The 17,229-nt window shown below is 32.0% G+C and overlaps 1 protein-coding gene across 10 annotated transcripts in view; it reads right to left on the reverse strand.

The window, feature by feature from the left end:
* The window catches only part of LOC145297575 (uncharacterized), a 362,397-nt gene that overhangs the window by 137,276 nt on the left and 207,892 nt on the right, over positions 1-17,229 (reverse strand). The gene's annotated exons all lie outside the window — the stretch shown is intronic.

Genomic DNA, 17,229 nt, shown 5'->3' on the forward strand with positions numbered 1-17,229 from the left:
ACGAAAAAAAAAAAAAAGTTTTACTTTTTTTCTCCACGAGCCTAATGTAAGGCAGAATTTCCACAAACAGAGTTGCGTAGCAAAATCTTCACTATTTGTGGAACACATTATCACAGGACTGCTTCCTTGCAGATTATAACATGGTGGTATTCAACTTCCTTGTCAACAGATTCCTATCATGAACCGCTCTCATAAGTATTCAAATTTAGTTCAATCCATTAGTCATTCTGTACAACTCAAAAGGTTTTTCATCTCTAAACCGACAATTGTTCCATCTCAATTAATCCATATCCGCAAGTGTTTTTTGGCCTTGGTAAGTGATTGTCCATTTATAGAAATTTATATTCTCTTATATTTTTCTTAGTCTGTCTGTTCCACTTTTTTTCTTTTTTTTTTTTTTTTTTTAACTACTGGGTTGATTCAGCTGAAATTTTGTACGAACCTTTGTTATAAAAAAGTGAAGTGAAATGAGTTATATGGTATTCACTCCATACACAGTTAAGAATTAATAAGGATGAGTATTTAATGCTAAAATGAGCACAGATTTAACCATATTCAACCATCAATTTGGCATTAAACACTCATTCTAAGTCAACAGGCTATAACTTTTCCTTGTTTTTAACATATGACTAAAATATAAGTCTAAGTAGAGAAATAAGTGCATCAGAAGGTGAATAAAAAGTAATGTTGTTTTACAAGTTCACTAGGATATTTGAACTTGCTCTAGTTTAAAGCTTTCTCAAACGTGTGCTTGTGGGCGAAAAGAAAACCCATAAATAAATTCCTTTACAAGTTTTACATAAAGTGAAAATATAGTTTAAAATAATGAGCCGGAAAAGTAAATCATCTGAGATGTGATAATTTTATGTACAGTTAATGTATGTCGGATTACACAGGCTATGTACTTGTTGAGATCAAGGCCATACCTATAACAGGCCAAGATACCCAACATTTGCGAGGTTCTACCTGAGGCAAGATTTCCAGTTAAGCAGCAGATATCTTTGTAGTTGCTAACATTTCACTCTCAATGTTCAACAAAAATCATATTTTTACACATTTTAAAATCTTCCATGTATCTTGAACAAAACCGGAAATGCTAAATTTTTATTTTTTTTATTTTTTTATTTTTTTTTTAAGTATCAACAAGAATTTGAAAGTGCAATACCACTTGCCAAATTCTTGGATTTAGATTGATACTGATTGTAGTAGAAGCAAAGTTGTTGGAAGCACCTAAGTAGATAGAGCTACAAAGAAAAGTGTATAGCATCAGCATAGAAACATATGAAGACTAACTCCTTAGAGGTTCTTTTCATGGAAGGCCAGAGCTACACTCATTGGCCCTGGTAGATGGGTGAAAGTTTCAGTATTTCTTTGAATCTTACATTCAATGTCAAGAAGGAGGCAGTGGTGTTATCTTTTAAACTGACAGCATACAAAATGAACTCTTTGGACCTTTTAGAGTGTAAAAAGGGGGAAGAATTGCTGTTTTATAGGTCAACATTGAATACTTATCATTGGCTAGCTTTTGACCGTGTAATAGTATTTATATATTTTTTTTAGCTCTTTATATCAAGTGGCTTCATACTTTGTCTAGTAGCGATTTCTATAGGAAAGAAAATTCACTAGTAATTCCTACACAACGTTTCTATAAAGGAATTTTCCAGCAGGGTTGGACAATTTGCCACACTCATATCAATGGCGAATGATTTTAAAGCATAAAAAATGCTGCATTACATTAAGTCAAGATCACAATTTTGTACTTTGCAACTTCAGAATTCGGATGAAAACATACCTCTTGGCCGCAAGATTGATTAATTTTGAAGAGAAACAATTTTTATTGAAGGATGGCATGAGAAAAGATCGAAACTGTTGTTGTAGCATCTTTTCAAAGACTTTACATAGACAAAGAATGTACCAAAAATATATATTTTGGTCACATTCTTAATTATGACAATAAAATTGCAATCCTCTATGTATGTTTATTTATGTGTGTGTGATTTCATCCTGTTATGTAAAAGAGTAAAACGTGTCTTTTTCTAAACCCCTGTCCAGGATGTATGACATAATCACATTGACACACTGGTTCCTGCTGGATCACCGAAGTTAAGCACCAGTGAACCTGGTCAGTACTAAATGGGTGACCATTTGGGACTTCCACGTGCTGTATGTGCTCTCTGCTTATCTCAGCATTGTTTCCAGGCATCCTGAACTTGTCCTTGCCACTGGACTCAAACAGTGTTGATTCAGGAGAGGTGTGGTTGGAAATTGCGCAATCTCTGCCACACAATTACATGCGTAACTGCCCTTACAGGGGATATCCTTTGTCTTCGAGACTGAACGGAAGCATCGTTGTCCAGGATGAAATCATTTCAAGTGGTGAGAAAAAGCAAGAAAGCAAATAGCAAGTCATCCAAGCACCTTAGACTTATCCTGTGCCTGAACTGAATTTAAAAAGAAACCCTCCACTATAATATATTATGTCAGAAAATACAGTAATTTATGTAAAAAATTTAATTACTGACATAATTCTATGATTTTGTATAAATATTTTATTAATATATATAGGTAAATAGGGAGTACAACACCAGAGCAGTATATTTTTATGTCATTTTTGAAAGGTATATACTAGTATAAGGATCATAGCCGTTTTCATTACTATAAACGGACATCTTTGTATGCCTGCAATAAAGCATAAAGTAGCTGAAAAAAATAGCCTTTCAAATATATAACAACGTTGTATAGAGCTTATTAATACAAAACAAAATTTCTCTACTTTGGATCTTTCTGTGAACAAAGTTTTACTCTTGCACAATGTTTAATAGTCCAAATGTAGACAAATGATTAGCAAAAGTGTGGTACACACATTTATATATAAACACACACATTTATATATACACATACAGAAATTAATGTTTATTATAGTTAATACACCCTCAACAGATTTACAAATATTCAAACCAGATTCTGAAAATATTCCAGTCTTTTTAAAGACGTTTTAAATTAAAAAAAAAAGTCAAAACAAATTTACACTGATCAATTATGAAGTTAATCAATGTTTGTTCCCCTAGATATTTTAGTATGTACTGAAATCATACACAATACATACAAAAAAATACTCCAGTTTGATAAATTTTCTGTTTTAATTGTTCTAATTAGTGGCCATTTTTAAATTAATTGAACAAGTCACCCAGCTTTCAATGTATCTCTTACTCTTCTGACTCTGTTGATTCACCCATTAATATTTCTTAATGTCTTTAAGCATTTAGAGATATGCTGACCTCTTTTTGCAGTGTTGCCATCAACTTAAACAAGTTTTTGTAGACGCTAACAAACATGCAAATTAGGTGGCAAAATAATAAATCTGTATTTACTTGTATATTATCCACTAGCGGGGGTACCCGGCGTTGCCCGAGTGTTTGTTTCCGGGATGGGGGGGGGTTAAAAATGTTATGGTAGGTAAGTAGGAAGGATCAAACCCGGAGTCATGAGTAAAAGTAGGAAAATAAAGTGTGAAAAAAAAAAAAAAAAAAAAAAAAAAAAACATCTGCAACGTTAACAGTTCGGCCACCAAGAAAAGTCCATTCCAGTTGTTTAGGAAAAAAAAAAAAAAAAAAAAAAAAAAAAAACGACTACGGTAGGTCGGCGCGAACGTGAAAATATAATGTGAATTGTCCAGCACGCTAACCACTACGCCACAGAGCACTGCAGCTTAGTTTAGTGATTTTAAATAACTTCACATGAAAGAACTACGAAGCCAAACCGGTGTTCTCTTCTCAACTGTTCCTTGTGAACGATCCCCAAACGGTGTTAAGTGGTGGCAGGGGGAGGAGGAATTTTTTAGAGAGAAAATATTTTACCACTTCCATTGATCTTAACCGATTTTGGCTGTGACTTCTCAGCAGAAAAAAGTATAGAAATCTAAGATTATCGAGGAATTTGAGAAATAATAAGCCTATAACACACCTCAGATATTGTTCTGCCGTTTGTGCATATTATATTTGCATGAAATATCTTGATTTTTAATCCTATTAATGTCAAAATCCAACGGGAAAAAATGAGTTCATATTATTTATATAGATAGAAGATAAGGATAAAAAATGGAAAATATTTAGAAAGAAAAAGTAATTGTAAAGGAAGAAACAACTTTATTTTAGAAAAATATTTGATTCAATTTATGAAATTTTTTAGTCACGTGCAGGCGACTCTATAAGTTACTCTGTCAGTCAGTCAGTCCGTAACACTTTTGTGCTTGGCCTTTTTAGTTAAGATCAAAGGTCCGTTGTTAATAGATGCTGTTCTTAGCTTTTAATTGTAATTCTTTCTTTAAACGGAATAAATTAAATATGAAGATCAAAGTGTTCTTACTACATGCTGTACTTATGTGTGTAACTTTGTGATATAAAGTGGGGGATCACTTTTCTGTATTAATTTAATGTAAAATGATCACCCACTTTCTAACCAGTCAGTCTCAAAGCCATTCAAGTCATTCTCCAGATCATTCAAGTTGTTTTTGAAGGATTCCAGTTATTTTTTAAGCATTCAAGTCATTCTTAAGGTCATTAAAGTCATTCTAAGTCATTTACTTTTTATTTATTTAAGTCATTTCAGACCATTTTTCGGTCATTTTAGTTTATCTTTAAGAATTTCATGCCAATCCTACATTCACGCATTCATTCATTACACGAGAGCATGCGACTAATGGCTATTGGCCTTGTTTTATTGACACTAACATATGGTCCACATAAAACATTTTTCTGCGGTAAAAAAAAAAAAAAAATAGGTTTACATTGCTATTAACATTGCTTAAAAATTTTGTACTGTTTCACTAGAAAATACATACAATTTAGATCCTTCGTTACTAACTAGTTTTTGACCTTGAAATAGGATTTACATTTTTAGCTCCTTACATCAAGTGGCTTAATACTTTGACTGGAGTGGTTTCCATTAAGAAAAAAAAAAAAAAACAAAGATCCATACCCCATCGTTGCCTATGAACATTGTAGAACAAAAAAAAAAAGACTTAACTCTCAGCATCATATAAATTATATAAAAAAATCTAATGTAAATCGCATAAATGTTGTAAAAATTGTGTTTAAGTCATAAATTTACAAAAAGAATGTTATCTTAGTAAAACTATAGCTACACTTCAATTGAATTTTTGGAGATCATAAATGTATCTTTTTTTTCATTATTACAATTGTCATTATCTACTGCTGTATATATCACATAAAATAATATTACTATTTTCTTTGTGTTTATAACTGTTTGCATATTTTATATACAACTATAATTTTAATATCATTCTTATAAATAACTGTAACAGACATTTCCATAAAAATAAGCTATCATTTTAAAAATATTGTCAATCTATTTTTACTTTACTATTATAAAAGGTGATTACACAAAATTATATTTCGTTTTGTGTTAAAAACATGTATATAAATAATACTAGATTATGAAGTGTGTGTGTGTGTGTATATATATATGTGGAAAGGAAAAAAATTATATTAAATTATTACATTGAGAAATATTAAAGCAAGCACTAATATATTTAAAATCATGAACTGTATTTAAAGAAATGCATGACTGCATAAACTTAAATAAAAAGGATAAATTTATAATCAGATATAAATATTTACTTTCTTATAAAAAAAAAAAAAAATTATATAATAAAGTGTGGAACGATAAAATTGTCGCCATAAAGTAAACAACGCTACAGCTTTACTTTAAAACTTTTATTGAAAAAAAATCAATTCAGCTAACTTGATTATGTAGTAGAGCTGACATCTATTCAATGTAGCTGCCATCAGCCTCAATCACCGCCTCGATACAGGTCCAGAACTGCAAGCATGCCTTTTCCACAAGCGATCAGGCTGGCTTTAGGAGGTCATGTTGGTGATGTTCTCGACGTATGAACAAAGTAGTCCAGTGGGTTCAGGTCGGGGAAGGATGGAGAGGGGTAGTGAGAGAAAGGTACAAAGTTTTGGCGCTCCTGAAGTCAAGCCTGGTTCTCTTGGGACTTGTGGGCCGGCGTCAAGTCCTACTGTCATACCCAGGGTCTGCCAGTGGCCACCTGAGTGCACCAGGGGATCACCACACTGTTCAGCACATCCAGATACACTTTGGTGTTGACTTTCAAGCCAACTTCGAAGAGGTGAGGTGGTATTATGTGGCTCTCACTTGAAACCATACCAAAGACCATAATTGTGACTGGAAACTTTGTTTTCATCACTCTGGGCATGTCCCTGTTATTAGTGGCAATCCAGCAATGGTTCTGGCTGCTGTGCACCTGCTCCTGGCAGAAGCTCTTTTCATCGAAAAAGAACCAGAGCATGTTTGGCTTCTTAGGCTGCATCAGTTTGTTGATTAAACTGACGGACTTGATTAACCTGAAGTTCTTTGTCTTCTCAGTCAAGATCTGGCTTGTCTGACATCTGTAGGACGTAAACTTCAAGTCTTCCTTTACACATGCATTCACAGTTGCATATGAAATGCCTAAATTTCTGGAAGCTTGCCTAATAGGTCACTGGGGGTTTCATCAATGATTGCCTGAACCTTTTCAAATTTTTTTTTTTTTTTTTGGGGGGGGGGGGGTCTTCCCGGCAGTGTCCCTGATTTAGGGGGGGGGGTCTTCCCGGCAGTGTCCCTGACCTTGGGTTTCTGCTCCACCATCTCCAAAGGTGCGTCTGATGCGTTGAGCTGTACTCTCAAGAGTTGAACAGTCCATATTTGCATTTTGAGGTTACTGGCAATGGTCCTGTTATAATTTGGATCAGTAGAGAGCATGAGTTGTACAGTGGCACATCTCCGATCTCGCTCATTGAACATTGTGTCACTTTCAGATATGACAGAAGGCTCCTATTACTCTAGGGATTTGTACACAACTGACTAATAAAATGGTCTGCAACAAAAAAAACCAAAAAAAAAACCGGTTTTCATCAAATGGGAACAGTATCATGTCTTTTCTAGGGCGACAATTTTATCGTTCCACTCTATACTCAAAAAAATAAAATTAGATAATACTCAACTATAAACTGAAATTTACCACATTGTTTTAAAAATATATTTGTGCTGCTCAGGAAAATTGGGGAACCGAAGAAACAACTGGTTCGATCATTGAACCCCATATTTATTTATAACTAGCAAGTAGAGTAGAGAGAGGACTTTTGGTTTATTTTTGGCAACCTTATAACTCTTGCTTTCCTTATTTTGTCCTTTAGTCCTCACATTCTATGAGCAATGTTTGTGACCAAATGGGAAGAATTGCTGTGTTATCCATCTAACACTTCTAGTTGGCTAATTTTTTTACCTTGAAATGGTATATTTTTTTAGCTCTTTACATCAAGTGGCTTCATGTTTTGTTTGGAGAGATTTTGATTAAAAAGAAAAAAAATATCCATATGCCATTATTGTTTAGAAGAATTATGAAACTTAACGAACTTCTGCTTTGATTCTGGACATCATATAAGCATACTAAAAAAAACTAATATAAGTCACATAAAGGCTGTAGAATTTGTTTTAAGTCATAAATTTATAAATAAACCTACAAAAAATAGTTCTTTTAATGTAATCTTTTAATAAAATAGTAATAATAATTATATTATTACCTATTATGAATTTCATTATTATTAGTAGTAATAACATAAATCTTATTAAAAATAATGTATGTATGTAATATTAATTAATAAAAGTAATCAATATAGACTAAAGTGATTATAAATGTGTGTGTATATAACAAAACCAGACTAAAACTTTTTTTCACTATAGTGGAAGTTTAAACTCATAACCTTTATCCCTAAGCTACGAAACTGACATTTACCTCTAATGTAAAGTTAAGCATAAAAGGCCAATCCGCTGTTAGGGTATGAGAGGTATAATTAAAAATCATTGAAACTAATTCTCTATTTCTATGTTTGTATCTCTCTTGCATGTTAACTATACTAGACCCGCAGGTATTATGTGTGCAAAAAAATATTTTAAATGGTCTAGGTATTATTGTAAAACAATTCTGATGCCATTATTACTGTTTTGCTGCAAACGAATGTAAAAGATAAATTAATCAGTGATGAAAGTGCAAAAGTTAATTCTATTAATTCCTTTGTTGTACTCTAAGTAAATACTGCAGAGGGAATGAAAATAACGGTCATGTTCCAATGGAAATGTGTAATCAAAAAGAGAAGTTTTAGTCTGACTAAGTCTTGAAATGAAAGTTTTTGTTCATGCAGCTATGAAGTTATACTCATCAACAGTACAGGTGAGAAAGTGATTATATATATATATATATATATATATATATATATATAATCACTGAGAAAGTGATTATATATATATATATATATATATATATAATCACTTTCTCACCTGTACTGTTGATGAGTATAACTTCATAATTAAAAGCTGTATATATATAGTTATGAAATATATATGGCGATTAAGCTACACAGAATATTCCGCGTTTCATCAATGCTAGGATTCATTAGGCTAATGCATATCCTAGCGTGGATGAAACGCGGAACATTCTGTGTAGCTTAATCGCCATATATATTTTATAACTTACTAACTAGCTCTACATATGTATTGAGCACTGTTGAAGTAAATACTTATTACGCATAAATCTCTACTTTCGTATATTAATTTATGTGATTAAATGAAGTAGCCATATATATCACATACACTTCTAAAAGTTCTAAAAATAATGCCTATTTTTATTCCACCTGAAGGGATCATAGGGGATTGAAAATTGCATTGTTATGATGACTGAAGTTATGCATTAATGACCTGAAGTTTTATCTCTCTGTTGCAGATATTAATGGCGTGAGACTAAGAAAGAAACTCTTGTCATTGACATGCATCAAAAGCAGAGAGGCGTCATTGAATTTCTGGCAAAAGTGCATTAAGAATGGCGGTGACTATGTAGAAAAATAAATTCTGGGGCCCAAGAAGTGACTCGTGTTAATGGTACCACACGTTCCTTCATAGTTTTTCAACTTTTTGAATTAAAAAAAAAAAAAAAAAAGTGGAAACCTTACTTTTGGAACAACCCTTATATATATATATATATATATATATATATATATATATATATGGAAATCGTTCCAGACAAGGCATCAAGTAACTTGATGTAAGAGAGCTAGCAAGAATGAAAATATGAGAGATATCTATTGACCTTAGTTATGAAAAGGTCAAGGTTATATATAGGAGGAAAACAGCAGTTCTTAGAAAGAAGCTACTGGAATAACAAGCTGTATTACAATGACATAACAGCGAATTTGAAACCACTTAATCAATGAATTAAACAAAGGAAGCTGAGAATACATCAGATACTTCTGAAGAACACATGCCATTATATATAAGCGAAATTGAGTGTACATTTCCCTACCAAATTACTCTGTCAATTTTCAGTCTACAAACTAGAGATTCGACATAAGGAGTATCGAGATTTGGGAAAATCTTTTTAATCAGTTTTCAGCAAGAAATTTAGCTGTCAAGGGGTCAAAGTTCTATAATTTGACCTTTGAAAACTCTACCAAACTCCTCTGCAAATTTTTGGTCTAAACACTTGAAATTTTAGATGTAGGTTACTTGGACATGGATCAAACTTTTTAATTTGATTTGAGCCCAAAACAATAAAAGTTAAGAGGTTGGGGTCAAATTTTTAAAAAGTTTGATCTCTGCGGTCTACCAAATTACTCTAAACATCTGAAATTTGACAAAGTGTATTCAGACATAGGGCAAGCTTTTTAATCGTTTTTTTGCCGAAAATTTGGCTGCCAAGGGGTCAAAGTTCAAAAGATTTTACCTTTGCAGTCACTAGCAAACTATTCAGCCAATTTTGGGTTTAAACATTTGAAATTTTACATAAAGTGTATTCAGACATGCAGCAAGCTTTTTAATCAGTTTGGGGGGGGAATTTGGCTGCTAAGAGGTCAAAGTTGAAAGAGTTGACCATTGCAAACTCTACTAAACTCCTCCACCAATTTTGGGTTTAAACACTTGAAATTTTAGGTGTAGGTTACCTGGACAGGAGTCAAACTTTTTAATATGTATCTATACATATACATATGCACATAAAGTTATGAACAGTACATAAGGCCCAAGAAAAGCCGGGCTTAAGTGCTAGTGTGTGTGTGTGTGTGTGTGTGTGTGTGTGTGTGTGTGTGTGTGTGTGTTCTGATCTCTTGCTTACAGTTTTTTTCTACTTGGAAATGGTAAAAAGTATTATTTTTAAGAATTGGTCAAATTAGACATGCAATACATGAATTTTCATCAAAATTTTATGGAAAATGCAGTGAAACTACTTTCGATGTAAAAATAAATTGTTAAAAGTTGTAGAGTTTTAGAGATGTCATTATAAATTACATAATCGGAGTTAATGGACGGAATCTTTGACAAGACTTAAGTTTTCACTTATCTAAGTTTGTCAAATGCATTAAAAATGGCCAGAACAGATTCGATTTGAGGAGAAACAAAACAATAAGACTAATTGCTACTTTTTTCTATAAATCCTTTTTAAAAATAAGATTGAAATAGTAGTAAATCGAATTAATAAAGTCAAACAAGGTGACATAACTTTAATATGAAATGCAATATAACAATAATAAGTATTAATAAAGGATAAATATCAAACAATTTGAAAGAAATCCACTTACTTTTTACTATTATTGTTAGTGTAGCACTATTATACTAAACCATCTCTGACTCGTTGGACCAATATGTGGAAATTCCAAATTATGGCTAATACTAAGAGTTTGAGGATACGTATGATAATATCCATAAATGATGATTGGTAAGTTTTGGTAACTTTTGAGAAAAAAAAAAAAAAAAAAAAAACTCCAATCAAGTTTGTTTTGTTGTCATTCATTTGCAAGAAAAAAATATTTCTTGATAATAATCATTTAATTATTATCTGCTCATTCTCCGTCTCTTACGCCATTCGTCTCTCGTATTTATGAGATCTGTCCTTCCTCCCTAAAGCAACAGGTAAAGTGTGCACGATGTTAAGAAAGATCCACAGGCACTCGAGGGTCTCAATGTTCATCTAGATGCCACATAAACCTCTGGATCATGGTTAGTTAGTAAATAAAACGTCCTCTCATCTCTTAATGGATTTTGTGACATTTATGATATTGTCCATTGCGGATCTTCAGAGCTTTAGTAGTGTGCGTGGGTACCAAATTTCAAGAATCTGTTTATATAATAATAGTGCTCAATAATAACTAGAGCTATTTCTATATAATAGTTTTATTTATATAAATATATCAAAGCTACACATTTATTGGAAATATTTCAATCATAGCTTTAATAAAATACAATCTCATGAGACTGATAAAACACATCCATATTTTAGGTGTTCATATAGAAGAAAAAACAGTCTAATGCATTAACCATTATGGCACGAATCCTAGATCACATTATGTACTATTTTTTATTTTATTTATTTATTTTTTATCGCTTTTAAACTTATGTAGTTTTTTTGTTGATTTTTTTTTTTAACGATAATACGGTTAATTAGCCTTGAAGATCTTTTTCCTTAGGAAATCGCCCATATTTTTGGATGTAAATATTTATCATTATTTTACTTATAAAACAGTAATCTACAGGCATGTATGTTTAGAGAGGCTACCTCTCATTAGCGTAGTTTTAATGTTTCTAGGAATCAAACCTTAGACCATATATATTTATTTATTATCTTACTTATAAAACAGTAATTTGTGGCATAACAGTTAACAATAATATTGATGATCTAAGGTTTGATTCCTAGAAACAGTCATTACACTGATGAGAGGTAGCACCTCGAAACATACATGTCTATAGATTACTGTTTTATAAGTAAAAAAATGATAAATATTTACATCCAAAAATATGGGCGATTTTCTAAGGAATCTTCAAGGTTGAAGACACTAATTAACCATATTATCATTAAAGTTTTATATATATATATGATGATTTATATATATATATGATGATTGATGATGATTGCAACGTCTTGTCAGACGAGCGCTACTCCCTCAGACATGAGTCCAAAAATGACTTCCATCGCCACAGGACCATTTTAATAGACAAATGCTTGAGGAAGTATCTATACACAGATGATGTTACAGAGTCTTAGCTTTGTACGACAACTAAGTCTCTCTATCTCGGTTCAAAATGTTGAGATCCAGCAACAAGCAACTGCAAGATAGCTAGCAACAAGTTAAACTGCAGACCTGCTTAATGCGGGTATTGGTCTTCCACTTTATGGTTTTTTAAATCAGAGATTTGCTTCTCCTAGAAAGGTTGCCTTCACCATTGCTTACAGGAGCCCTCTCCACCTCAACACACACACAACATATATATATATATATATATATATATATATATATACACACACACACATATATACATAGATAGAGAGATACACACACAAGTCACTTCATTCTGTTCTGGTGTGAATACACTCAGGACAGGTTGAGCTGACCTCTAAAGGATAAATTTTCTAGGGAATATTAAATTCAAAAGTGATCCCTAGCTGTATGTACATCCTGGTCAGAAAAGATGAAACATTAATTTTTTGCAGGGAGGTGTCGCGGTCATCCTATGTACAGTGCCTAGAATTCTTAAATAATCTATTTGGTATTGACCAGATTGAACACCACTTAACTTTGGTGATCCGATGTGTTAATGCGATTATATTATATATATATATAAAATTTTTAGTCATTCAATGAATTTAAAAATTCATGACGTGAAATATTTGAGTTTCAGATCAAAAGATTTTTATTATTCTATGTAAGACAAAGAATACATTAGAATATTTAAAATATTTAAATGTATATTCTAATATATTCTTTGTCTTACATAGAATAATAAAAATCTTTTGATCTGAAACTCAAATATTTCACGTCATAAATTTTTAAATTCATTGAATGACTAAAAATTTTATTTATTTGCTCTATCTTGTATATCGAGCAATTCTTATTTAGGTGGGATAATACCTATAGAATATTATTGCCAGTAATATCTTGTAAATCTTATAATCACAGGTTTCCATACCAGCTGATTGTTGGATAATTATATATATATATATATATATATATATATATATATATATATATATATAATAGCAATTTTACTTTATTCCAAAGTCTAACGTTTTATTCATCTTAATGATCATTTGTTTCAAAATAAAAATCTTGGTACATTTTACAGATCTGTTTCATTCATGGGGAACAATCAATATTTGTGTGTTAAGGATTCGAATACATAGAAAATATTCATAAAAGGGTACATTTTTGTAAAACATGCGTGTATGTACAGTCTTGGTTACAGGTTCGGATGGATAGCACTTTTGAAATAATGTTTGCAACATGAAATTATCGACTCCTAGCCTGGTTGGATTGTTTTCCAGTTATTCTTTAGAACTTTTCTCAATAGCATCGCAAATATCTTTCTGTATAAAATTCTCATATACATCAATTGTTCACATCATATATAAATACAATATTCTAGTGTAACCCTTGCTATCTTGCACATGTTTTCTAATGTAGATGTGAACTTAATAAATTCAAATACATTTGAGTAAGTATTGAGGAGTCAGAAGGTTTAACATTTGACCCGGACTCCTAGAATTCCAAAAATTCAGACTCCTTATTTTAAAGTCTTACAATATTTAGTTATAAACGATGTCTGATTAAAAAATCAGACCCCCCCCCTCGATACCTAGCATTTCTTTCAAGTTCGACTCAACCTAAAACTTTTAACTCCACAACCCTGATTTGATCTTTGCTTATTGATTCATGTCAGTAACTATTAGACCACCTGCTCATCTTAGAAATAAAACAAATACACATACAATAAGAAAGTTACTAAAAAAAAATACAAAAAGAATTGAATAGAGATGGTCTTATAGCACTAAATTTTTACTTGGATCCTTGTAACTAGAAAAAGAAAAATCTAGACATTTTGAAACCATAGAAGTCAGAGTTGGAAATGCCAGAGAGTGAGGTGTCAGAACTGGATGTTTCAAATCCGGCTATGCAGCTTTGTGCAAAAAAACTTCCTTAAGCCAATGTATTTAACACAGCTTAGCAAATATATCAAATTTCATTCAGTTTTACCTGAACACACAAGTAAATCGGGTGCATGTACAAGTGAAGTTCAAACAAAACTAATCTCGCATTTCCTTACAACTCTCAACTCAAACAATCTACCCTAAAAGACCTCCATAAAAATACCACTTCCAAGTTCAGGGCATAGGTATTTCATTTTATTCTTAAGTACGACTAACAAGACTTTTCTACAAGATATCTTAAATAAGTTTCCAGCCTTTTTTTTTGTATGGGAACTTTTATTGATAGTACACACATGAAACTCTAATCCCCTTTGAAGTAATCTCCTCCGGCTGCAATGCATTTGTTGTACCATTCCAACAACTTCTGAAAGGCCCCATGGAAATCTTCTTGTGTGAGCGTGTCAATGACCCTTGTCATAGCCTCTTTCATCTGCCTAATTGTTTCATAACAGCCTCTAAGATTTTCTTTGAGCTTAGGGAATAACCAAAAGACACAGGGAGCAAAGTCTGAACTGCAGGATCTGAATTGATCAGCTCAACCATCTCTTTGCTGTCATAACATCTTTCTTTCTGATCTTCACTGAGCATCTTTGAGACAAACTTTGTGCAAACCTTCCACATCCTCAGTTCCTCATGAATAAATGTGTGTACAGTTCCCACACTGACATCAAATTGTACACTTATTGTCTCTATAGACACACGATGGTCCTTATCCATGAAATTCTTTATTTGGCCAAACAACTCTGGTGTTCTGACTTCCTTACTCCTCCCACATTGCTCATCATCCCTCACAGACTTCCTACCATCCTTAAATCTCTTATGCCACTTAAAAACTGATGCTCAATTCATGCAAGATGGTTCAAAAGCAGTTTGGAGCATTCTATGTTTCTGTGGCATTTTTTCCAAGTTTAAAACAGAATTTTATTGCATATCGTTCTTCTAAATTGTCTTCACATCCAGATTGCATTTTTTAAATTCACCACCTGTGATAATCAGGCTTTAGTAGAGTGTATTCCAATTCCTGGTATAGCTGTTCATTTGAACCTGAAATCATAAAAATTGGTCAATCATCTCATAAGATGTATAGCAATAATATATTGAATTTTAAGAGTCCATAACAACTTTAAATGCTTGTCCCCCCCCCCTCCCAAAAAAAGTTTGAAAACTTATTGAAGGCACCCCATACTTTGAACAGATGTGAAACCTTTGTTTCCTGTGTTGCTCAATCTAGAACAAGAAGAATGAAAGTTAATGTATGGGGTTTAGAATCTCTCCTTAAAAATGATCCAAGAATAAAATAGATAAGTTTAATACTTTTCAGCTTTTGAGCTGAGATCAAAGTATCACACTCCCAATTTTCAATAAGTGTATGCATTTGTGGGTAAATTGATAAGATTTTTTTTTCATTTATCACACCTATATTAGCACCAAAACAGCTCAGTGTCATTTATATCACTAATATGAGAATCTTTTGAAATACTGAATGAATGGCGAGCAAAGACTCAAACACAGCTATTTGTAAGCCTAATTTACCTAACTTTTTTAAATTAATGTCTGGTGTTATACATTTGTAATTTTATTTGCCTATATATATGCAATAGTTTGATCGATATTAATGGTAATTAATTTAAGTGATTTAACAAAAGGATAAATTACCAAAACATTTCTTAAAATATGTCCATTAATTTTCAAGGGAGATAACTTAAACCGAAAATTATTAGTTTTAAAATTACGATAGATTTATATTTAAGATATTAATGTAAGTTACACATTTAAAAATAAAATCTTTTTTTTTATTGCTTATTTGTAATTAAAATTATATTTTCAACAAATTGTATATATTTTTTAGCAGAATAGCCCCGTAGAGTAAATGTGGTATTGTGACGATTGCAATGGTTTCACCACAGAGTATGATATACAAAATATTTCCACTGATACCCAACTTTATTTGTTAATTTGTAATTTTACTTTATAGGAAATAAATAATTCAAAGTGTAGTATCTGTTTTGTCCTTGGTCTGTGCAGGATAAATCGACAGACTGAGGCAATTTTAATTTCAATCCAGAATTCCCCTTATTTGAGGAGCTAGATTATACTCATATTAAAAACTTTTATCCGACTTTGCTTTTGTGGGAAGTATACAGAGACTAATCATTTAGGTCCTTACAACTGTAGTCATATTGAAAAATTTATTTGGGTTGTCTGAGAATTTAAGTAACCTGAAAACCAGAACCAATATATTTTTAAATATACTAATGAGCCACCATTTACCAACGCCAAAAGTCACCAAAGAATAAGGATTAATGAAATTGTCAGTTGAATGGTGAACAATATTATGAGAGGATTGAAAATGATAGTCAGAATGTTGTTATTTAAGAGGATGGCTCAACATGTATTTGTTGGCATTGGACTTGAAGAGGACAATGTTTTAATCTGCAGGGAGGCGATCCCATAGCAATATGTTCTTAAGACATTTGTTAAAAGAAACTGTTCATGAAAATCCCATTTGATTTTAGGTACACAGAGGAAGAAAGAAAAAAATTGTAGTTGGGTTAGAAAGAAGAGTCCTTGCTGTAATTATTTCACAAAGTGGAACTAATGATGGAGATTAGTTGACTACATACTATGGAAATAATAGAGTATAGAGAAAAGTACATATATCGTTTCTGTGAGAAAGAGGCCGCAAAAAAGAGATTATTTGCAACTAGATTGCAAAATCGATTTTGTACTCTGTCAAGACAACAATGAGTTCTCTGAGCAGCACTTCCCCAGATATACACCACCTTATGACGTATCTGATTTTTATACATGTAGAGGTTGTTTGCATCAGGAGTTTGGTGCTTTCTGTAACGGTAAGATGCTTATATTAAATCCGCGCATTTAGTGCTGAAAACATTATTTGAAACTTCACCAATACAAACTGATAAAAAGAGAGGTTCAGTTTGCTATTTACATTCAATAAATTCATTTTGTAAACCTCCAAACACATGACTAACACCAAGATGGCTGTATTAAGGTTTTTGTTTTATTTAAGTTTTTATCCTTTTAATGTTTTGTTTTTTTTATTTTTATTTTTTAACTGAACAGCTCTAAAAGTTTATGTGTTTTAAATATCCTGATAGGGAAGGAGTTAAATAAAACTCGTGCATGGATAAAGGTGAACTAAACAGCTATGCAAA

Source organism: Euprymna scolopes, chromosome 18, assembly GCF_053919585.1.
Source record: "Euprymna scolopes isolate OS-2025 chromosome 18, ASM5391958v1, whole genome shotgun sequence".
NCBI lineage: Eukaryota > Metazoa > Mollusca > Cephalopoda > Sepiida > Sepiolidae > Euprymna > Euprymna scolopes.